We start from the raw sequence: 25,601 nt of genomic DNA on the forward strand, positions 1-25,601 counted from the left end.
TCATTGTTGAAATGAAAATGGAGGATTCCCAGTAGAATCAAGATAACTTTTCATTACCCTGTACTTAAATGTGCACCTTGTAGTGGCTCTCAGACCGGTTTTATGAACAAAAAGTTATTCTTTGCCACTAATACTAATCCAGGTTTTTAGTTAACAGTGAATTCTATAACTAGAACCATTTAAATGTTTTCAGTTTGGAACATGTTTTTACAAACTCTTTATAATTGACCACAACCACATAGACTAGTTACCTTACATTTAAGTTACCTTATTAAATTACAATTAACAAGCAAAGAAGTTTACTTATTTATTTAAGAGAGCATATCTACATTTTTTCTCAGCTTGATTTCATTAGCATGAACTTACAATTTTCGTTATTCCAAAGATTTTTTATATATAATTTTAATTTTTTAATGGGTGATTTATAAACTAAGAGAGATTACACCCAAGCTAAATAAAATTGAAACTATCATAGTTTATACAAGGAAAGTTCTCTTTTCTTTGAAGGATTCTACAACCTCTTTTCTTTGTTTAAATTTTGAAACTGTGAATACTTTTAAATGTATACTGGCTACCAGGTTCCACAACACATTATAATCATATAATTTGTTTAATCATAATCCAGGAAAGATCTCTCCATAGCTTTTATGGACCTTCCTTTATTTACTGAAATTTAGGCAAAAAAACCAAAACCACCCTTATTTTAAGGCTGTCAAAAGGTTTTAAACTGGGGAATTACAGGGCAAACTGATTCTTAATTCCCCAGCCTAGTAGATACATTTTAATCTGCCACACCTAGTTCAGCCCTCAAAGCTCTTGTAAAGAGAAGGCCCTTTCCCAATAGTTTCTATAATCAGATTTTTATATGTCCATCCTGCTTAGTTTAATTTGTCCTCCTGGAATATTTATTCAGATATATAACTGCATATTTAACTTTTAAAATTTTCATTTGTTACTTTGATATTATTATCCTCATGTATGAAGCTATGCACTGAGCAAATATGCAGACACAAATAGAGTTAGACACAGAAACACAACTCACTGATGTTACTTATAATTTGCATTATTTTACATACCCTTCAGGTATTATATATAACTGCATATTTAAGCAACAATGAGCAAATAGGCATACATGAATAGTTTGACACAGAAACATAACTTAGTTACTTAAATGTTTCATTTTTTTATAAAACAAGTGTGACTGCAACATTTCTAAAGTTTTTCCCCCTTAATTTCCACTATAACCGTACAGTTTTGCACAAAAATTTTGTTTCTTAACTAATGTCTTGTAACCAAAATGTTCCCAATGCTTTAGCATCATTTTTTGTTTGTTTGTTTCAGAATTTTATATTTTACCTTGAATTTAGCAGAATTTTGGATGAACAACGAGATTAATCCTATGTATATTTACTGAGGCTATTGGAGCCTCAGGGAGACTGGTTTTTTCATGAATTGCCACTCAAAGGAACCCTGACAGTCAAGGTATGAGACCTCCTTTATTTTCCATTCCTTGGAGATAATAAAACTCCTGTGGTCATTAACCCCGAGGGCTAAGAATTTCACCAGGCAGTAATTTAGTTCACACCTGGAATCATGAGAGAAATCAGGTTTACAAATACCAGTAGGTCAGGAGAGAAGGATGTCCCAAGTCTGCTTTTCCCTGGACTGTAGGGGCAGAAGTTTTTATGAAATTACCATAAACAAAGGCAAGGGATGAGGCTAAGCTTGATATAACCATAAAAGAAGGTAAGGTTAGATTAGAATTCACAATTACATTAAATAGGTTCAGGCTATAAATACACCCCATTTTAATTTCAGTTATTATCCTTCTGCTTCTTGATAATATAAATGCATCTGTAAATGATCTTAACTCTTTTTTATTTTTCTTATTTTTTATCTTAGCTCTTAATTACAGTTTTCATTAAGTTTTAACCTTATGGTGAAATGGATACCTTTATTAATTAATTTACAAGAATTTGATTAGTAGCAATTCTGTGAAGTTCTGCATTTTCCCAGTAATGGAACAAATTCTCATCTGCAAGTTATACATTTAACTCACCATCAAGAGAGTAATGGCATTTAAAAATTCATTTTTAATTTTTCTTATACAATGAATACTTAGGTGCCGACAACCCACAAAAACCAAACACAGATTTTTTCCTCTGTAGTTTTACAACCCTGATGTTCCCAGCCAGGCCATTAAAAAGGTTATCAAATGATTAGAGATCTATTATTTCAAGTGATAGCCTCCTTTCTTCAGACAAGTATACAGTTCTAAAACATTTCAAATCATTTCTACATATTCTCACAGAGAGAGAGATATTTGGAAAAGCAGAAGAACCTGGACAGAATGTAAATTTATTTTGGCCATTAACACCCTAGGGAGGAAACTTAACTGCATTTATTTTGATCATCCTCTGCATCTTAATTACCTCCCTGCTTCCAGGCAGTTATGTGCACTGCAATCAAATAAGAATGTGGCTTATAAATAGAAGGTGTGGACTCACTGGAAAGGGGTAAGCCATACCCACTTTCCAGCTTTCTGCCAAAATGGGCATAAGGAACCTACTCAAATTTGGTGCCCCTCCTGGGAACCCAGCCAACCTGACTGGGGCCAGCCCCAACAAACCCAGGTGCATGGTAGGGAAACAGACAGCCCACAAGTCCCAGAAAAGGGGCAGAAGAGAGACAAGACAGCAAAGGATGCGCAAACATCCAGACTCTGCAGGTTTGCCTTATAATCAATTCACCCCCTTTCCAATGGCAAGGGAGGGTTCCAGCTCAAACAAATTCCACCTCTTTTTGTAACCACACAGCATTGAGATGACACAGAAAGAAGCAAAAAGGTCATTAATCTGACCCACAAGTTCTATATATATTTTTTCAGCACAGCTGCCCCCACAACCACAAACCTTAGAAAGAGAGAACACTTAACATAAACATCTGATATAAAGTAAATTCATTTGCAATTCAGCACCATAACAAAAGATGCCAGCTAGACCTTTTTCACTGTTTAACTTTACACCCAGTCTAAGCTTCACTAGAAAAGGTGAATCATTTTCCCTAACCAAGTTTTTCAAAATCCAGACCAATTTCCAGGACCTTAGGACTCAAAACTATAAACAACCTTTCCCATGATAATCAAGCCTCTACTCTTTCAGCAGAGATAAGCCCAGTACTAGAGTCTAACAGGAAGTTAGACAAAACAAAAACATCAGGCTTTTTCCCTTTTTTCTGACCTAAAGAGAACTGCTTCCCCTTAAATTTCTGGAGGTACTAGGGTCCTTTCTTGGGAGGTGATCAGGATCCTTCTAAACAATTAAAGCTATGTTTTTTTCCCAAATATGCTCCCCTGGGGTCTCTTAACTTATGCCAAATCCAGAGTTCTTTTTTTTCCCCAGAATTTTCCTTCAGACTTTCCATTGCCCTCAATTTTCATCAGGAAGACTCTGCTGGAGAACACATATTTTCTGAATTAAATTTAATCAAGGAGCACCCTGATGCCTGGGGTTTACCCAAGTACTCCCTGCTTCCTCTGGGATCTGGAAGGGGCAGCAAAATACTACCATCTCTTGTCTTCATTTCCAAAATGCATGAGCCCCCCAAAATATTGTAGAAGATGAGAGAGTTTCAATTATTTGCATATAGAAGGGCCAGTGCTCAGAAAGGTTTTTGAGAAGGAAAAAATTTACTGATGGCCAGCTGGACTCCGGTGCTTTCTGTTTCAAACACAAACCCCAAATGAAATTTTTGAGCTCCTTTTAAACAGAGGAAGGACCAAACCATTCTTTGTTTCAGTGCTCAATATGCTTGAATTAGCATATAAGGACCACATCCTAGGTAAGATTTTCACCTAGACTTTATACATTCAAGATAAGCTTTTAGCACATTTGTTTTGCATTTTCCCTGAATATTTAAAGTTTATAGAGTTGCATTGCTAAACTGTTTCTCTGGGTCTGGAGTCGTTGCCATGGTCACCAAGGGCAGGGCTGCAGCCTCTTACTGTCCCACACCCACAGGTTGGGACACCTACAGCTTAGGTTACCTACAGAAGGGAAGAACAGCCTCCCACCCAGAGCCCCCACCTATTGTATTTTTGCTTTGATGTGGGAAACTGTTGACTTTGAGGAAGTCCTGATATTGATGTTCTGTCTTTGTTATTTCTGTTGGTGCTGTTTGTTCAGCTATATCTGATCTCGGTGGTGTTTTGGAAAATTGGTCTGAATTTGGAAGAGACCCCCTTAAGAAAAAATAAATGCTATTCTATTTCCACATTGCCTGCCACAGTATAAAAAATGGTGTAAATAACCTATTAATGAGACTTTAAATTTCTATATTATCTTGCAATTGATTTTTTTTTTTTGTAAAATAAATCACCAATGGAATTAAGTTAACTGCTGAAGAAGCAGAAAATCTTAGCAACATTGTTGTTATCAGTTTTGTTTCCATGTAAATTCTATTGGGATCTTGATAGATAAGTTAATATTATCCACGTGTTTGAAGTTTAGTAACTTTTGAATTAGACAACTCTATGAACATAAAAGAGGGGGGTAAAATAGAAAAATGCTAGCTGCTTTTGTAAGCCTGCAATTTCACTGTGACCTAACACTGAAAATGTGGCTCAAGAAAATTGTTTCAGATTGTGTCCTTGTAAATGATTCTTAATATAGCTCTATAAAATACTGAAAAATAGTAAACTAATGATCTCTATGAGCTAACAATATACAAGTAATATTTGAAATGAAGAGAAGTTATGTTTCCATATAACTAAATTGAATCATTATTCTGACCATTTTGCTTAGTGTTGATGATAATTGCATACTTATAAGAGCTTTGCTTGGAGAAAGTTTCCAAAGACATTACAGTAATTTTATTTATGAATGTACACAGAATGCATTTTTAGAATTACGGAAAGAGAAATTAATTTTTTCTAAGGAAATGAATGACTATTACTTAAGAAAAAAGAAGGGAAGTGGATTTGGCCCAATGGATAGGGCATCTGATTACCACAAGGGAGGTCCGTGACTCAAACCCTGGGCCACCTTGACCCATGTGGAGCTGGCCTATGCACAGTGCTGATGTGTGCACAGCGTGCCCTGCCACACAGGGTTGTCCCCTGTGTAGGGGAGCCTCATGCCCAAGGAGTGCACCCTGTAAAGAGAACCATCCAGCATGAAAGAAAGTGCAGCTTGCCCAAGAATGGTGCAGCACACACAGAGAGCTGACACAACTATGTGACACAAGAAAAAGAAACACAGATTCCCAGTGCCACTGATAAGGATAGAAGTGGTCACAGAACACACAGCAAATGGACACAGAGAGCAGACAACTGGGGCCAGGGGAAGAGGAGAGAAATGAATAAAAAAATAAATCTTAAAAAAAAAAGAAACAAGAAAATATGGGACAAAACCTGAATGAATACAGAAAATGCAGAAGGTTCACAGAAAAGGAGTTTTTATCATCAAACTTAGGTAAATTTGATGGATCTACTTATAGCATAAAAAATCTTTAGCATCAAGTAGTATAGTGATGCAAAATTAAAATTTGTTTTTTCTCTGTTAAAATGACGAAGTTGCTTAAATGGTTATTATAGTTTAGTAAAATATCTTTGAGTTTTTCTCCTGAATAAGCAGTAAACACAGCTGAAAGACTGTTTTGTCAAAAAAAGCTTCTTGTGCTTTAAATTTATTGTATCCTTGGTTTAAGGGAAATCATTCCTCTCACTTTAAAATCAAAAGTGTATGAACCACAACTTTAAACCTTTTGCTTTCTCAAAGGCAATTCCTGAAAATTATCTTTTTATTTCTAATGATTTCAAAAAATATATTCTGTCACCTTATAAAATGTAAAGTACAAAAAATAGTTAAGTCCAATGGAAATGTTATAAATTACCTAGGTAAAGATTAGAAAGTGTGTAAAAATTTGAATAGTTGGACTTCAGTTTCATTAGACTCTCTTGTTCATTTAATCCAGGCCCATACTCCTGTGTATGGTGCCTCCCAATCATTATTAGCTAGATTGACCTCTATGGCCCATAAAATAATAAAGGTATCTGTCCCATCTCCTGGTCGTGCTCTTGGAGTACATGGAAATGTGTTTCTCCTTCATATTTCTTTGGCTCTGCCAACTGCAGATGGCTTGGCAATACCTCCATACTGGCTCTCTTTCATATGCCAGAGATGCTATGCACCAAGCTTGTGGAATTTATGTGCATGCGCATTGCAAGATTTCCGAAAAATACTTCCAAATTATCTTCAAAAATATTTACTTTATTTATATCATTATAGTTACTATATTCATTATAGTTTCTAATGAACTATAGTAAAAATTTCCACATCCTTTCTCCATGAGAGTTTATAACTGTTTTCATTTTCATTTGAAAAGGTTTAGGGAGTGCATTGATTGGAGGCTGGATGTGTTTTATATAAGCTAGTGTTGAGGACTGAATCATGACCCCCAAAAAGGCATGCTCTGGTCTCACACCCAGCTCATGGGTGTGTGAACCCAGTTGTAAATAGAGTATTTTAAAAAGCTATTAGGTAATCTGTGCCCAAATTGAATGAGGGTAGGCATTAATTCAAATTTGGACACCAAGGTGAAGCCATTGGGACCAGCGAAACAAAGGAAATCAACATAACACAGGGGAGAAATTAGATTCCAATGCATTTTTTTTGCATTGGGCTGATTTTTTTTTACTGTACAAAACAGCACATATTGGACATTATTAAGTGAAAACCGTCAAGTTTAAATTTTGGACATTTCTCCCCCATTATTTCTTCTAATTTGGATTTTTTGTTGTTCAATGTATTCTCTCTTTCTGAAACATCTTTAGTGACTGGAATCACTCAAGGTTATCTCAATAACACTCATTTTCTTTGGTGTTGTTCACTGTTTTCTCTTCTCTTCTGAGTTCTTGGTAAATTCTACAGTTCTATGTCCTATTCCAGCCTTTTGATTACTATGTTCACGTCTGGTCTAAGTATTTGTTCCAAATATTTAAATTGTATAATTCATTTCAACTAGTTTATACATTGTTTTAATGAATTATAATTTTTGTTTTTCTTATCTTTCTGTTCTTGATTACTATATATCAATTTATTTCACATTAGTTTCTTAACACACGTAATATTTCTTACTTCTTTGAAGAACTTAAATATACTTGATATAAGTTCATTTTGAAATGTACCTATTAGCTCTATTTTTTCCTGAATTAATTCATCTCCCATTTTTGAATGCTGAGCAGTCTCAATTAGTAACATTTTCCATCATATCTTTGGATGAATCATAGAGATTTTCTCTCTCCTTCCATGACTCACTCCTGCCTACTTCTACCCACACACGGAACCTCTACTAAAGAAGAAGAATATCCACAAATATTCAAGAATAATTTTTTAAACTCTGATTTCTCACACTTAGTAGCCACAGAAGTCCCTTGGAAAGACAGTTGATCAAAGCAGGGAAGTAAGAGAGGTGAGCTGCCCATCTCTGTAAGCAGTGTGTCACCTCAGGGCTGTCTTGCATAAGATGGCAGAATCAAGAGAGATGATGTTGTGTTGACTATCAATGCTATATGCTTCACCAATTTAAATCATGGTGTGGTGGTAGCTATGCTGAAAACCAGTGCTGCTTCCCCAGCTTATGCCTTTAAAACACTGGAGTTCCAGTTTTAGAGGAGTCAGTACAAGCCATGAAAGAACACCAAGTGCATTCAGTGAGAATGAGTATCCTGCCAGCTCGTCCCCATCATGGGCCACATGGCTTGGCCTTCTGAGAGCACTGAATGGCTGCCATGACCTAGATTTAAGAAGAAGCTATTTGGGAAGTTGGGGCTTTACTATTGTTGGTGGACATGAAGAGAGCCACACCAATCAGCCTTTCATCATTAAAACTATCATCCTGGAAACTCCTGCTTATTATGATGGAAGACTAAAATGTGCAGACAATACAGTGGTGGTGAACGGCCCATCTGACATGGGAATGGGCCAATCCACATTAGTCCCCATCCTGAGGGAGCAGAGGAACAAAGTCATGTTGACCATTTGTTGGCCTGGAAGCTGCATGTATATTTTTTAAAATTTTTAACGTATTTTTATTAATTTTTAAAAGATACGAGTAGCACACACAATGTTACTAATATTGTGGGAAATTCTCATATGTCCCACTCCCCTCAGCCCCCAATTTTTGAAATTAGTTTTGAATCAAGCACTTTTTCTAGTGAAAAGATGAATTTGTAAAGTAATTATAGTTTAGTGCTGAAGATGGTTAAAGCTACATTTACTTGAATAGTCCTACAGCATTAAAAATTCATTGCCAAAGAATGTTTAATTATGTAAAAAAATTCTGAAGCAGTTTTTGCTAAATATTGTTTTTGGAGTATGTATTTTATTATCAGCCATGTTGGCTGGAAATATTTTTGTGACTTATGCAGTTAAAATGGATAAAGATAAAACCATACTGCTATAGATATACACTCATACATATATATCAAAGGTTATTAAGAGAAGGAGATCATTTATCTTATTTTCATAAGAGTCTTAAATGTTTTAGAAGCCCATGTTTTCCCATTATTTCTTTAATTCTGAACTTAATTATTTCAAGTAAATTATTGAAAAGTTATTTTTCGTAATCTGAAACAGTAGATTTTTGATGTTACCTTACAATCAACTCTTGGTCACTAGACTATTTCATGTTTTGAAATATTTTTGAAAGCTATGAGCACCCATTATTTTTGGTCCTTTATCCAATATGGTTTTCCTTTGAAATAGCATAAATAAATGAAAAAAAAAAGTATCATTTCCTTATTGATATTGTGCATACTTGAAAAAAAGTTTCATTTAGAAACCCAGTTCAGAATGTAAGCTAATTTACAAATGACCTCTGGAATAAATGGTATTGATCAGAGAATATATTCAAAACACTATATCTGTTGTGAAACACAGTCACTTTATTTTCCAACTGAGCAATTTCCTTGCTATGGTTTAGTATATCTACATGGCACTGATGATTTCAGTTAGTTTTATAATAATTTTTAAAAAACATATCTCTTTTGAATAAACAAGAAATTATATTTATAATGATTCCTGATAGGTTCAGTACCTTTGCTACACTCTATGGTCAACATATAAACAGGACACAGTGAAAAATGCCCTCTACATTACAGTATGGTTATAAGATGATGGCTTTTGAAATAATTTGACGTTGGAATGCTTTGACATTCTAATTGACATGGAACAAGTTTTTTCCTGTTTCACAGAGAGAATTTTGTAACCTACTTTGCTATTTTTTAAAACGTTTTATAAGAGTACATCATTTTTATTGGGGAGTAGCCATCCATCAACAAATATCATAATCATTGGTTTGTTATATGGGAAATACTCACATTGAGCCCTGGGGTATAATGAGCATTTTTGCTGGAAAATGTTTTCAATGTTATTTTTATTGTATACTTGTTTTATTAAAGTTAATAGATCACAAAGAATGCTACATTTAGAAACATAAAAAAGTAAGAGGTCCCCCTATAACCCACTTCTGACCCCTCCACCCCATCATTTTCATAAATTATAATTTTTTTGGAGAGATATACAGAAGCTGTGGAATGAGCTTAAGGCACAGGTTTTCTTACAGAGGATTTTTGATTCCGGTCAGAATGATGTTTGGTGATGAAAACTTTTTCATAACTTATTAAAACTATGAAAACACTTGGATTTTCTCATTTTAAGGTCTCTGGTTAAATATTTTGATTTATTCTGTGCCTTCCTTGAATTATTTCAGTGTTTTTCAGATGTGTTTGAATAATTGTGTTATAATCATTCTGGATGGAAATACAAGTTATCCTTTCCAATTAAAAAAAAAACAAAACAAAACAGAGGAAAAACCTTCTCCTAAATCATACCAGATTCAGGACATCTCAAGACTTCTGTCTTCCTCTCAAGTTTTGACACTTATCCCCTCTCAGACCAAATAAATTGTGCCATAAGCATAAAATATTTTACATAGTCCCATGTTAAAGCAGGAATTTCAATCCCTCATCTCACATGTTTCACAGACTCCTAGTTTAGCATATGTAAAAACAAAGGAACCATTTCTTCTTGGAATGTAGAAGATTCAAAGTCTCAGGCAACAATCCAAGCATTAAAAAGAAAAAAAAAAATCTGTTTCATAGAATATCTTATTTGCTTCATCATGAACTGGATAAGGAAACATTGTTCCTTGAAATATAAGTGAAGAAGGACCCATTTTGCATGACTAAATTTACCTTTTTTAAGTATTTTGAATTTTAAATATAGATGTTCATGAAAAATATGGAGGATTCCCACATGCCTCATTCCCTTCCCCTCCCACACTTTCCAACATTAACAGCATTCTTCCTTAGTGTGGAACATTTGTTACAATTGATGGACTCATATTGAAGCACTGTAGTTAAGTGTGGATTAGAGTTTACATTGTTTTTTACACTCTGTCCCACTCAATATAGTATTATGAGAAAATATACAATGGCTTGTATCCATTACTGCAATGTCATTCAGGACAAGTCCAAAGCCCAAAAAATGCCCTATATTACACATGAATTTCCCTTTTCCTCCCCCTCAGAGCTTCCAGTGACCATGTCTTCACCTCAATGATAAAATACCTAACATTGCTGGAATAACAATTTCGAATATACTAGAATAACCATAAATTTTCCGTAGTCCACCTTTCATTCCCTGATCCTGAGGATGCTGGGATGGTGATGCTCATCCCACCTCTAAATGAGTGAGTCTTAGATCCCATGGAGCTGATGGATGGGACTAACTGGCTTGCAGTTGCAGTTTCTCTCTGTTCCTTGAGGTGGATGTAGTCCATCATCATCTCCTTGATACTTGTCCTGGATGTGTCCAATGAAATGGAGAATAGGTGCTAGAACTCCATTGAGATTTAGGACCCAACTGGTACATGGACACCCCAAACATTTAAGTCCTATCAAGGCTAGCACTTAGTATAGGTTCAAATAGAATGTGCAGAAGAACAGTGTGTAGGGAAACCACAAATGAGTCTAAATCTGTCACAGAGTCCAAAGTAGGGCTCATTGGCAGGGTGTGAAATACAGTTACAACTCGAGAGCTCTTTCTGCCAATTTGAATCACTTGCATCACCTATATCCCAATAAACTTCAGCATAATATTCATCGTCACATGAAATTGTCTCAAAACCCTCAAATATGGTAATGAACTTACCAATATATATGACTTCAACAAAACCACAGTGGGAGTGTTTATGTATGAACTTCACTACTACCTGGAAGAGAGAGTAAAAAGCCCCTGTTGTCTGTTTCAGTTGTCTCTTTCTTCCTGGTGTTATAGGATCTCTGCCATCAACAGCCTCAAGGATCATTAACTGGCTTACAATCAGAGGAGGTACACCTGATGTGGTATTCCCAAAACATAGAACTTCCTGCCCTGACCATTGATAACTCGTAAGTGTATGTGCCTGTGAGATGGGCACAACTTTAATTTCCCTTCTAAGTTAGTGGCCATAAGCCCTTTACTTTTTATCCAGGGTAATAAAAAATCCATATGTTGCCTGTGACTTAGATGTTTGATATGGTGGAGAGTATATGGGGTATTAAAGCGACTGTTCTCTGCTTTGGGTGACAAAAAAATAAGTGTTTCCAACATAGATTTGTGTTCCTATAGAGGTGCAGTTATTAGGGAAAACTATCTGTTGATGGTGAAATGGATCAGTGAAACCTGCTGATCTATGGTTTAAACACATTTTACAGGGGCTGAGGAGTAGATAAGTGTGTCAAATTTCATTTTCACATTAATCTTATGGTATTGATTTGTAATTTCTGAATATTACATGACTGCTGCTTCCCAGGCTTGGGCACATTGGATTGTGAGTGTTTCTAGTCACAGGAATGGTATGCAGGCCGGCATGCACCTTAGGAGGCATGCTGTTTGCCTAATATCAGACATAGCTGTGTGAGGTTGTCCATCTCGCTATTGGACCATGATTCCAGGATGTCCTTTGATAAAGCATGACTGGCATGAGCCCCTATTGACAGAACACCCTTCTGATGCAATAAACACCAGTTTTTTTAACAAGGGATGGCACTCAGTCTGCCTGGAGAGGAGGTGGTCTGTGGAGCATTGCTATCCCTGGACTGGGGTGAAATCATAGCTCCGAGGGGTTGCTGAGGATAATCCAAAACATATTTTCCAAGTCTTGTTTTTCACCTGGGCACAGAGCCTCAGCTGCAGAGCTCCAGGGCAAAAAGTGTTACAGGTCCCCCTATTGTCTAGAGAATTTGGAAATGCTTAGCAAAAAAGAGGCCATAACAGCCCTTAGATTTGACTTTCCAGGTCATAACAACAATATATACACCCAGATACATCTGCAATAAGTCTGCAGGTTCCATTTCAGATCTGAATGCCCCTTACCTGGCATACAATTAAAGCATTGGCTAAATCGGGGAGCTACTTAAAGATGTACGTATTGATTTTCATTGTCCTCCTCCTGCAACTTCCCCTTTCTGCATGGAAGTTAACGGATCCCTCCTGCTTCCACAGAATGAAACACAGTGTATTTAAGGATGGAGACCTGGTCATTGTGGGGTTTTTCCCAATTTATATATTTCTAACGGAAGAAAGGATGGCCCAGCCTATCAAGGAACTCTATGTTCAGCAGTGAGTGCCATTGTCATTTATTTTCTGCTTCATTCTTATGTTGAGTGATGTGTAGATAATTTACAGATGGCTAGACCAACATAATCCACGTTATAGTCCTTGCCTTTCCACCTGCTCTTCTACATCTTAGATTGTCCATAATCTTCTGTTTTTTTTTTTTCTTTCAAAGCAAAGTGAAAATGTTGCATTTTTCTTCATTTTAGTTCCCATGACTTTCTCTTTTCCATTTCTGGAACATAAGGGCTGCATCCTACTCCATCAAACTCCTCTCTCCTTGCCTCTCTTCTGACCTCAGTTTCCACAAGCGGTGGATGAAATGATAATCCTTAGAAACACAATCCACTGTCATTAGGGCTTTTCTAAGAGGTTCTAGAAAAATGTCTGTTACCCAAATTAGGGGTCTGCTAATGCTTCTTTCCCCATAGTTATAATTGCTAATATTCCTACAAAGATGCCACAAATATCTGGGGTCCACTTGCATGTGCAGATTTCTTACTGTAGACAGCTGGTTGTTCTTTGAAATATCTTTCTATCAAAGCCTGCCAGGTGTCCTCCCTGCCTCCTAAAGCTGCCAACCAGGCCACGATTAAAAGATGAAGGGTCTGTGAGTCATTTTCATCTCCAGGATGATTCTGATTTATTTTTGTATTTAAACTAACTGCATTTTTAGATTTATGTGAATGCCATTTCTATAGCCAGTGTTCTAGTAATGAATTGATAAATTAAATCTGCAGGAATATAGGTTTCAAAAAATTCTTTAAAAAAGTTTTTGATGGGCTTCCAGCAAATAGATGCTGCTTGAGTGAAATAGGGTGTTTTATTAAAGAAAATGATGCCTTAATACTTTTTAGAAAGTGCCAGACACATATGTTTTACAAGAAGCTGCAAACATTTGTGACTGCTGTTGGCACGGTTCAGAAATTTCTGTAGAAAGAGTTTGCAACTATGTTTTCTTACTTTTCATTTCTAGTTGTTTTTCTGATTATCTCTTTGATTCTTTGACAAACCTCCAGTGATTCATTGCTCATTTCCTTTCTGTAATTTTCCAAAATTGCTGTGAATCTCTGTAATATACACACAGCTCATTCTGATGGGCACTGCTGACTGTTCTCCAGTGTCAGGGCTGCACGAGTTGAGGGTGGTTGATTCACGGCATTCTGGCCTGAATCTCCTAAGGAAGAAGGCAAGTTTGACTCATGTCCCAGCTTGCATGAAGCACCCTGTAAGGTGGAGGGGAAGAGTTTGTGCATTGTCAGAGAAGGAGATATTAAATGCTTTTCTTCGTATATTCTGCTGTTCTCTCAAACTGCCGAAGGGAAATGTGCACTTGGTGGATTTCATTGTTGTAGAGTAGAAACCCAGAGTGACACTTGCTAAAATGCCCTGATAATTAAATAAGGCTTTCTTTTCTGTGGTGACTTATCCACTAGGTTCAGAAGGTGCAGTGCCCAGTGCTGACCACACTGGGGGTCAAGAAATGTTTTAATATCCTTTTAAATCTGAAGAAAAAATAAATGTTTTGTCAAGGAAATTGTTTTAATATATAATTTTAATGAATTTGTCTTTAAAATAACTCAGTCATAAAAAGTAAAATCTATATAATAATGTCTCAGACCATGGAAGTTTTAATGAAATCCTGAACATATTCTTTATTTTTCTGTGCTAAAAATTTGTATATAAGGTTGAGATCATTCTTTCCCCATTCCCCTTAAATGTGACTTGCATATAAAAGATACCATGAAGAAAAATACATGGTTCCAAAATACAATTTGTATGCCTACATATATTAAAGTCTTAGGGCTAAAATGACTTTTATCCAGTAAAAATTTTGTGTTTTTATTGGGTTCTAATATTTTATTACTATAATTGTGTACATAATTAATATAGTAATACATCTTTGTATTATGAAAGCAACTGACAGAATTTTTGGGGTTAATTGGTTGAGTGCCAATTGTTGGTGTGTTTTAAATGTTTTATAAGCATATTATAAAAGAATCCTCCAGAAATATACTAATTGATACTTTCAGTAGCTATAAAGGAAAACATCACTTTCCTTGTATTGTTTTTGAACATGCTTGAATGACTTAATGTTTGATAATGGTATCCTGTTGATCACATTTGCATTTTTAAAAATAAGTGTTGGATTAATATTTTCTTGGTTAATTGGTTTTAGAATATATTGTTCGGTGACTGAAGCTTTGGTCATTTTTTCTGCTCATGTATATAACTTTTCACTTTTTACAAAGGTTGTAGATATTGAAAATAAAAAGTATGTGGTTACAAATATTCATTTTAGGGCTGCGGATGGAGATCAATGGTTGAGCATCTGCTTCCCATGTACAAGTTCCTGGGTTCAATCGCTTGGACCTCCAAAATATTTTTTTTATCCTGTTGTTCTTTTAAAAAAAATAGTTTTGATTGTGGCATATTTAAATCAAAAACAAAATGAAACTTCAGTTAAGTAAAATCCAATCATCTTTTCTCCTATTCTGTCTGCCTTTTTGGCCATGCCACTCCAATCTGTAGGTTTATTAAAAAGGTGCTAATTCCAGTAGTTTGTTTTATTTTTGAAATAAGAAAAGTGTATACCTCTCAGATGAAGTAGATTACTTCAATTTTATATTCCAAAATTATTTTCTTTCTCCACTAATTAAACCCATTCATTTTCCCCTTTCTAGTTTTTCAAGAGCACCTGGATGATGCATGAAACATTCCCTTAGACACAAATCCTTTCTCTATTTTCTATTATTTCCTAGAGATACAACAATATCTTCCTGTGTCATTACCACACTCTTTAAAATATTGTGGCTAATTAAAAATTGTAGTTATTGCTTTTGGTAAATCAAATTCTGCTTTTAGTGTTCTCAATTATTTTCCCTAATTTCCTGAACTTCTCATGCTTCCAGGAAACTTCTAAAATTGTTTTAACATGACGTTTAATATAGCTCCCTGAATTTTTATAATTTTTTATCAACTTACATGCAAACTCCAAAGTTTCCATTTTAAGCACTGTCAAGTCTACAATTCAGTGGAATCAATGGCGTTCACAATGTTGGGATACCGTCAGCAGCATCCCTTACCCCAAACTTTCATCATCTCTAACAGAAATTACTTGCCCAATTAGAAACAAATTCCCCTTCCCTCATCTGCTGGGCCCTGGTAACTTATCTACTATGTTAGCTTTATTTAAGAAATCAATTTTTGACACATATTAATAAAGCATAAATTTATTCAAAGTGTACACTTGTATACTCACATAGTTGTGCATATATCACTTCAATAATTATGAGAGCATTTTCATTATTCTAGGAATATTAATAATAACAAAAAGCAAAAACAGGAAAACTCAACACTGCTCAATCTTTCTATGTTTCTTCTACTGTATCTAGCTGCTATACTCTTTTTATTTAGTTCATTGGCATTTATATTTTGTAGAAATGGTTTTAAACATGCAATATCACCCATATTCATATTTCTCATGAGGTTTTATTATGTTATATAACCCAATGTTAATTTTTTTAGTTATCCTTCTAGTAATGTACATGTACTTAGATTTTACTTTTCATCCTTAATCATATCCGTATAAAAGCTCTGTGCTAGTTACTAACACTATGATGTGCTTTTTCCACTACTATTCCTTTCCAAAGATTTACAAGCAACTTTTTAACAATTCAGCAATTTGTTAAAAACTGTCTATTCCCTACCCTCATTCTATTTTCTAATTATTAACTCCATGATTGTATACAACATATTTAGTTCATAATAACACCATCATACAATATTTATCCTGTGTTAACTTTTATAGAAATTTTGTAGATTTGTTTGTACCTTTGCAATATTGTTTTCAATGTTTTTATATTCCTTGATAAGAGATTTATAATCTTATCCACAGGAGATGCAGTAATGTCTAAATCTATTGCTATCATATATATCTTCCCAAAAAGCTTCTATAAGCTCTTGGTATATATTGAAAAACCATTGACTTTTATCTATTTGTTTGATTACCACCTTATGAAGTACATTACCTTATCACATTCATTACTGGAGTTCCTATGTGAACAACCTTATCCACAGCAAAATACTGTGACTCATTACTCTTTCCATTGTTTTTTACCTGTTATTTTATTGCATTATCTAACTGACTAGAAATCCAACAAGGTAATAATTCTGGCACCTACAGAACTTATATATATTCTTGATTTTAAAATGAGTGCTTTTTGTGCAAGGAATCTTTAGCAATATTCATCCAACTATACATGAGGAAAATGACACTCATAAGTAAATTTCGCTAATAGTGAGGATTCATTCAGACTGCAAGGAGAGAGTATGGAATGTGGAGATGAGTCCCTGGGTGGGGGTGATTCAACCATCCCTGACTTTCACCTACTTTCAATTGATTCACTGTCTCTGATTTAAGCAAAGTCTATATTCTAATGTTAAGAGGGTTTGTGTTTTTAAGCATATTCAGTAACAACTCTTCTCCTAAAATAATATGTTCAGTTAGAAGTTGTTCAATTTTCTTAAATTATTTCTTTCTTTTTCAGTATTGTGAAAGCATTTCTCACTAGGTAATTCAATTTATTTTCATAAAACCTGTACCATGCATTTTCCATATTTTTATTTACAAGACATTTGGGGGGGAAAGGAAAATATGAAAGGCAACATATGGAATTAGAGGTAAAGGCTCCCAAGGAAGATAAGAATCAAAATAAATCAGAGGTAGATATATTTATATCAGACAAAATGGATAAGGATCAAATGCATCATTAAGAATCAAATGGCAAATTCATAATGACAAAAACACTCAAATCATTAAAATTGTATAGTTGTTGTTTTATATTAATGAAGATATAAAACCCTAAGATGAATAAAGCAAAAAAGAAACAAGAAAATATAAAATAAGTTATCATAGTGGAAATTTTCAACATTTATCTCTCAAACAAATGATAACATATATCTAAGAAATACAAATTCTATTTGATAAAAGAATAACAAGTTTGATTTATTGAGCACATTTGGATACCTGTGTGCTACTACTGAAAAATATCCATTCTTGTCAAACATACAGGGTGCAGTAAGCTACAGTTAGTCATATTTTAATCAAACCTGAACAAAAGGACTTTTGAAAGAAATACAAGATATTTTTATTTTTTTTGCAATTTCAGATAAAAGTAATAAAAATGAAAGGTATTTCCTTTGGTCTGGATGATGATTTCCTAATAAATAAATGGGAACTTACTACAAGCTGCAGAAAAGATGAAAAGAATAAGGATTATTTGGAAAAAAATCTTGATTAATTATTAATAATAGGATTTTATTTTTTTAGTTAGCAAACAGATGATAGACTTTTTAGAATTTATGATGCTGTTGGTCTTAGACCCTAAAGTTTTTCCTCTCCTATTAGGTAAACGTAATATTCAATTCCTTCTCCATCATTTTTTTTCTCCCAAATCTTCCTACCTTGCCTGATTCCTCCTTCACTGGGTCTCTGAGACTCTTCATAGTTCATTGATTTTTGATGAGGAAAGATCCAAAATTTGGTGGGGTAAATGTTTAGGCTAATTGACTGTCAGTCTTCTGTGGGTCACTCTGTCTGTCCCATCCACTTCTGCCTGTTTTGTGGATCTGATCTGTCAAGGAGATTCACACTGTAGTTGGAATTAATCCCTCTTCAAACTCATGACAATATTGCTGACATTCTACAAACCATTTAATGATATATTAATATGAAAAAAGGGTTTTGGTTCCAGAATTAAAGAACAAATCCTACCATGAAGGTGGTCTGCTTTTCCACTCATTACATTTTCCATTGTCGCTACTCCCAACTTTCCCCACATAGGTTGAATTTCAGTTAGGGCTTTATAGAAATTTTTAGGTTTTAGCATTAGCTAAAATTCTGCAAATTCAGAAGACTGAGTCTAGATTGAATTCAGTGTGTTTTCCTCCTTAATTTGGTCATTGAATTGGATTAGTAGATAATCATGATTTGTGTCTTTTGCCTACATATCCCTGTGCCCACCACAAAGGTTTCTAACCAAGAACTACCAGTATGTTCTGGCCATGCTTTTTGCCATCGAAAAGATCAACAGGAACCCCAATCTATTACCCAATATTTCCCTGGGATTTGATATCTACAATGCCATGCACAGTGAACAGAGGACTTTGGAAACTCCCATCATTTGGCAATCTGTGCTGGACAAGTACAACTCTAATTACAACTGTAGGAAAAAAAGCAAGTCGGTAGCAGCCCTTACAGGAATAACATGGGCACTTTCCGTTCAGGTTGGGACACTGCTGGAACTCTACAAAATTCCACAGGTAAGCCTGGGTGGAGTGGGGGGAGAATAAATCAAGTATCCTTTGTTGCAATTTTCAGGAAACTTAAAAGGAAAGTTCAAATACGGAAGCATGTTTGTACATCTCTGAAAGGGTGTGACCATTATACAGAGAGTTGGTGGGATGTGCACATGACCTTTATATGGAACAGATATAAATGCAAGGGGAGTGAGGGACATGGGGGATTTATGGGAACCTCATATTTTTTGAATGTAACATTTAAAAAAGATAAGGAAGGGGAAAAAAAACAAAACAGGCAAGGGGGGAAGAGACAAAGTAGTTCCCCAGAACTCAAATACTGATGAATTATTTTCTAGAACTCTCCCAGGAATTAGAAGATGATTAGAAAATAGAAAGTACAAGTCTTTCCTTCTCTGTTTCTAAGAATGCTGAATATTTATTGGGTTTAAGAGGGTAGTTCACCAATTCTCTTCTTCACATGGATTTAATTTCCCCTTACCCCGTAGCTTACCTATGGCTTTTATGATCGTAATCTGAGTGATGATGGCCAGTTTTCATCAATCTACCAGATGGCTCCCAAGGATACCTCTCTGGCCCCTGGCATGGTTTCACTGATGCTGCTTTTCAGGTGGACCTGGGTGGGGCTAGTCATCTCAGAAGACAAGAGAGGTATCCAGTTTCTATGGGACTTGAGAGAAGAGATGGACAGGAATGGAGTCTGTGCAGCCTTTGTGGAAATGATCCGCGTCACTGAGAGATCATATTTCTCATTCCACTGGACGTATCATTTACGTATCAAAGAATCATCAGCGAAAGTGGTTGTCATTTATGGTGACTCTGACTCATTAATGGGTTTGAGTTTTTGTAGATGGAGATTGTTAGTGATAGGGAAAGTCTGGATCACAACCTCAAAATGGGATGTTACCACAAGTGAAGGAGACTTTTTCCTTGACTCATTCCATGGGACCCTCATTTTTTCACAGCACCATGGTGAGATACCGGGTTTCAAAACTTTTATCCAGACTGTTAACCCTGTGAAATACCCAGAAGACTTTCACCTTACTAAATTGTGGGTCATGTCTTTTGATTGCTTGATTTCTGAATCTGACTGTAACACTCTGGAAAATTGTCCTCCCAATGCCTCCTTGCAGTTGATGCCTTGGTGGCAGTTTGACAAGGACATGAATGAAGGAAGTTATAATGCATATAATGCAGTGTATGCTGTAGCTCAGAGCCTTCAGGAAATGCTTCTTCAACAAGTAGAAATGCAGTCAGTGGGAAATGGAGATGGGCTTATTGTTGAGCCTTGACAGGTAATGTCTCTTCCATTTGATAGCACGTGTTTTTTAGAACATATCATAAATGTGACTTTCTTAGAGTGCCGTATGTGCTCAAGATTATAGATTAGGCTTTTTTCTCCAAAATCCCAGAATTCACTGTACTTGTTTTAGCGTCTAGGAGGTAAATCTAGTCTTAGGTAGAAATGGTCATCAAAAAGAAAATGCCATTGGCATGGAGGAAATGAGTTTACAATCAAACTCAAAATTTTTGTTACTAAGGACCTCAACATCCTTCCCAAATAATGTTTTAAATAGTAAATATCAAGACATCTTCCACGAGGCACTTAAATGACAACAGGAATTAATTCTTTTTAGACTTCTTAGACAGTGCTTTGTATTATACTTATATTATCACATTTAGTTCTACAACCACTTTAGATATTGATAGCCATGCTTTGCAATATGATACTCTGGGAGAATTCAAAGAGTAAATGAGTATGGTTAGGTATAATCTACATTAAGATTTTCTGCAACCCACATCTATAGATTGTATTATTATCTTGTCTTTGAAGTTTTCTGCACAAGCTGAGTATTATTTTATTGACTTTATGACATGTTAGACCGCCATACATTTTATTTTATTGAAATATTCATACATGAAAATGGAAAAACAGTAAGTGTATAGTAAAAGCTATGAATTTACAAAACAGCCATGCATATCATACATCGGTCCCATACTTCACACCACCACCAACATCTTGCATTGTTTTGAAACTTTTGTTACAAGCTATGCAAGGGTGTCATCAAAATATTACTAATAATTATAGTCCATATCTTATATTTGGTATATTTTCCCCCAAACCTCCACATTATTTTTTATATTTTTTTTATTATAGAGGTTGTGAAGTTACAAAACAATCATACATGTGTTCAGAATTCCCATGCAACATATATTCACCAACACATCACACAGCGGTGGAATATTTAATATGGATTATGAGATAATATAATCAGACTATTATCAATAATTGTTGTCCAGAGTGTACATATGCCAAACTTTTCCATACCTCACCATTATCAACACAGTATATTTTTGGCATTGAGTTGAGAATATTACCGGAATGCTGATAACCACAGTCAAGGGGTCACACTAATTGTATTTTTCCCATGCTTATCCACATTCTCACCACATTGAAATAGTGACACACATCTAGAATAGCTCACAGAAGGACACCCTTACACCTGATCCATCAACCATAATTGTCATCCAGCTCTGGATTCACTGTTATTCAGCCCCTAGATTATTCTCTAGCTTACTTTCATTTGACTTTTATATCCCTAGACTACCCTTTCAGCCGCAATCCCATTTACAAATCAACTACTATTCATTTTAATATGTCACCATCACATATATCCGTTTCCGAGTTTTAGAGTCAAGTTAATTAAAATTCAATGTACATAAAGCATCAGTAGTCCTTTTCAGTCCGCCTCTCATCTCCTAATAACTTCCACTTAGAATTTATCTCCATGCATTTATTTTTCATATTTAGTTCATATTAATAAGATTATGCAATATTTGTCCTTATTTTCTGCCTTACTTCATGTAGCATAATGTCTTCAAGATTCGTCCATATTTTCATAAGTGTCCCAATTTCATTTCTTCTTACCACAGCATTGTATTCCAGCATATGTATAAACCAGGTTTTTTTGTACCATTCATTGGCTGATGGACACTTGGATCATTTTCGCCTTTTGATAATTGTGAATAATGCCACTATGAACATTGCTCTGCAGATGTCTGTGTGTCTCACAATGTTCAGTTCTTCTAGTTATATCCCTAGTAAAGGAATGCTGGGTCATACAGCAGTTATCTATATTTAAATTCCTAAGGAATTGCCAAACTGTCTTCCACAGAGACTGCACCATTTTACAGTCCCACCAACAGTGAAGGAGTACTCTTATTTCTCCACATCCTCCCAGCAATTAATGTATTCTAATTTAAGTTATAATGACTGATCTATTAGGTGTGAGATAATACCTCATTGTCATTTTGATTTACATTTCCTTGATAGTGTCATGGAACTTTTTTTAATGTTCTTTTTGTCCATTTGAATTTCCAATGTCCTCTTTGGAGAAATGGCTTTTTAAATCTTTAGCCCATTTTTAATTTGGATCCCTCCTCTTTTACCTTTGAGTTGGATGATCTCTTTAAATTGAATGGAAATTATATCTTTATCAGATATCTTGTTTCCAAATATTTTCTCGCATTTAACAGGCTGCCTTTTCAGCTTCCTGGCAATTTCCTTTGAATCACAAAAGCGTTTAGGTTTCAGGATGTCCCATTTATCCCTATTTTTCTTTGATGCTTGTGCTTTCAGTGTAAGGTTTAAGAATGCATAGCTTGTTTCCAGATCTTGAAGACATTTTTCAACATTTCCCTGAGAAGCTTTATGGTTTTTGCTTTCCTTTCATCCATTTTTTGTTCATTTTTTGTACAATATATGAGATAGGCATCCTGTTTCTTTATTTTGGCTATGGATATCCAGTCTCCCAGCAGCTTTTGCTCAATAGGCTGTTTTGCCCCGCAGGGTGGGTTCTCAAAAATCACTGGACCATCGATGTGAGGGTCAGTTTCTGAACAGTCAGTTCATTTCTGTTGGTCTATGTGTGTATCTTTATGCCTGTTCCGTGATACTGTTACCACTGTAGCTAGGTAATATGATTTTAAGTCTGGATGTGAGAGTCCTCCAACTTCACTTTTCCTTTTGAACATGTTTCAGGCCATAATATGGATCCTTACCCTTCCAAATAAAATTTTGTAATCGTAAAATTACAAAAACGCTGGTGGAATTCTTATTGGGATTGCATTAAATCTGCATAACAATTTGGTTAAATTGGCATCTTAATTATATATAGTCTTCCAATCCATGAGCATTGAAAGATCTTCCAATTTTTTATCTTTTTAAAAATTCTCTTAACAATGCATTATAGTTTTTTGAATATGTGTTTTACTTTATGTTGAAATTTATTCCTAAATATGAGATTCTCTTATTTGCTATTTTAAATGGAATTTTTCTACTTCATCCTTCCGATTGTGGCATTACAATTGTATAGACATATCACTCATTTATGCATATTGATCTTGTATCCTCACAATCTACTGAAACTTTTTATTAGCTCCTGCAACTTTATTGTAGATTTTTTTGGATGTACTAGATAGATATAAGAATATATCACCTGCAGTAGTGAAATTTGACTTCTTCCTTTTCAATACGGATGCTTTTTATTTACTTTTTTCCTGATCATTATACCTAAAATCTTTAACAGTATATTGAAAATCAACAGTGACAGTCGGCACTCTTTTCTTCTTCATGGTCTCACTTTTAAAGCTTTCAGTCTTTCATCTTTCACTACAATGTTAGCTGAAGGTTTTTCATATATGGCCTTTGTCATGTTGAGAAAGTTTCCTTCAATTCCTATCTTCTGTAATATTTTTATTTAGAAGAGATGCTTTGTTTTGGTAAATGCCTTTACTGCATCAATCAATAAGGTCATTTGATTTTTCCTCTTTGATTTATTAATATGCTGTGCTATGTTGATTGTTTTTCTGGTGTTGGACCACACTTTCTTGCTTCATTAACACCCACTTGATCATAATGAATAATTATTTTAATGTGTCAGTGAACTCAATTATCCAGTGTTTTGTTGAGGATATTTGCATACATACTCATTGGAGAAATGGGGTTGTAATTTTCTTTTTTCCAAATATCTTTATCTGGCTTTGCTATGAGGGTGATATTGACTTCCTCAAATGAGTTTGGAATCATTCCTTGTTGTTGAAACTTTTGGAGACACTTGAGTAAGATTGCTATTAAATTTTCTTTGAATGCTAGGAAGAACTCACCCGTGAAACCATCTGGTCATGCGATTTTCATTTTGTTTTTGTTTTTTTTTTTGAGGAGTGTTTCAATCTCTTTATTTGTGATTAGTTTTTTGAGGTCTTCTATTTCATTTAGAAACAGCATAGTTTGTGCATTCCTAGGAATTTATTCCTTTCCTCTAAATTGTCTGGTTTTCTGGCATACAATTGTTCATAGGATCCCCTTATGCTGTCTTTTATTTCTGTGTGGTCGGTAGTAATGTCTCCATTTTCATTTTGTATTTCATTTATTTGTATCTTCTCTATATTTTCCTTTAGCAGTCTACATATGTGTTTATCAATTTTGTTTATCTTCCTGAAGAACCAAATTTTGATTTTGTTAATTCTATCTACTTTTTCTGTTGTTGTCAAATTCATTTATTTCTCTTCTCATCTTTCTTATTTTTTTTTTCCTTCTACTTGCTTTGTCACTACTTTGCTGTCCTAGTTTCTCCAGTTGAGGTGTTAGGTTATTGACTTTACCTCTTTCTTCCTTTAAATGTAAGCATTGAGGACTTTAAATTTCCTTCTCAGCACTGCCTTGATTGCATCCAATAGGTTCAGATATGGTGTGTTCTTATTTCCATTCATGTCATGCTATTTGTGGATTTACTCAAAATTTCATATTTGACCCCCAGATTATTTAATAATGTGATGTTTAATGTTCACATATTTGTAAATTTCCCACTTTTCTACCTCTTGCGAATTTCCAACTTCATTCCATTATTATCCGAGAAAGTGTTTTGTATAATTTAGATCTTGTTGAATTTATTGAGATCTGCTTTGTGATCCATCATACAGTCTTTCTGAAAAAAGATCCATGAGCACTTGAAAAAATGTGTACTCTGCTGTATTTGGATGTATTGCACTGTGTATGTCCAGTGGATTTAAACCATTTGTCTTATTATTCAAGCACTTTGTTTCTTCATCGATCCTCTGTGCAAATGTTCTCGCCAATGCTGAGAGTGGTGTATTGAAGTCTTCACTATTATTGTAGAGCTAACTTTTCTCCTTTCAGCTTTTCCATGTACCTTGGGACATATTGCTTAGGTCTACATACATTTATGGCTATTACTTCTTCATGGTGTATTGTACCTTTTATTAATATATAATGTCCTTCCTTGACTGTAATGAAAACTTTGCTTTTAAAGTCTATTCCATCCAATATGAGTAGAGCTGCTCAAGCATTCTTTTTTTGTTTACTGCATGCAGGGAATATCTTTTTCTAGTCTTTCATGTTCAATCTCTTTGTATCTGGGTTTTAAGGTGAGACTCTTGCAGACAGCCTATAAATGGCTCATATTTTCTTATCCATTCCATCATTCTGTGACTTTTGACTGGGACTTTAATTCATTAATATTTAATGTTATTCCAGTAAAATCAGTTCTTATTTAACCCTTTTTAAGCTTTGGGTTTTATCAATCATATTTTATTTTCGCC

General features: G+C 34.9%; 1 pseudogene; it reads left to right on the top strand.

Annotated features, from left to right (window-relative positions):
- Nucleotides 1-25,601, top strand: part of LOC131276784 (vomeronasal type-2 receptor 116-like) — a 54,440-nt pseudogene that overhangs the window by 19,326 nt on the left and 9,513 nt on the right.

This window comes from Dasypus novemcinctus, chromosome 30 (assembly GCF_030445035.2).
Source record: "Dasypus novemcinctus isolate mDasNov1 chromosome 30, mDasNov1.1.hap2, whole genome shotgun sequence".
NCBI lineage: Eukaryota > Metazoa > Chordata > Mammalia > Cingulata > Dasypodidae > Dasypus > Dasypus novemcinctus.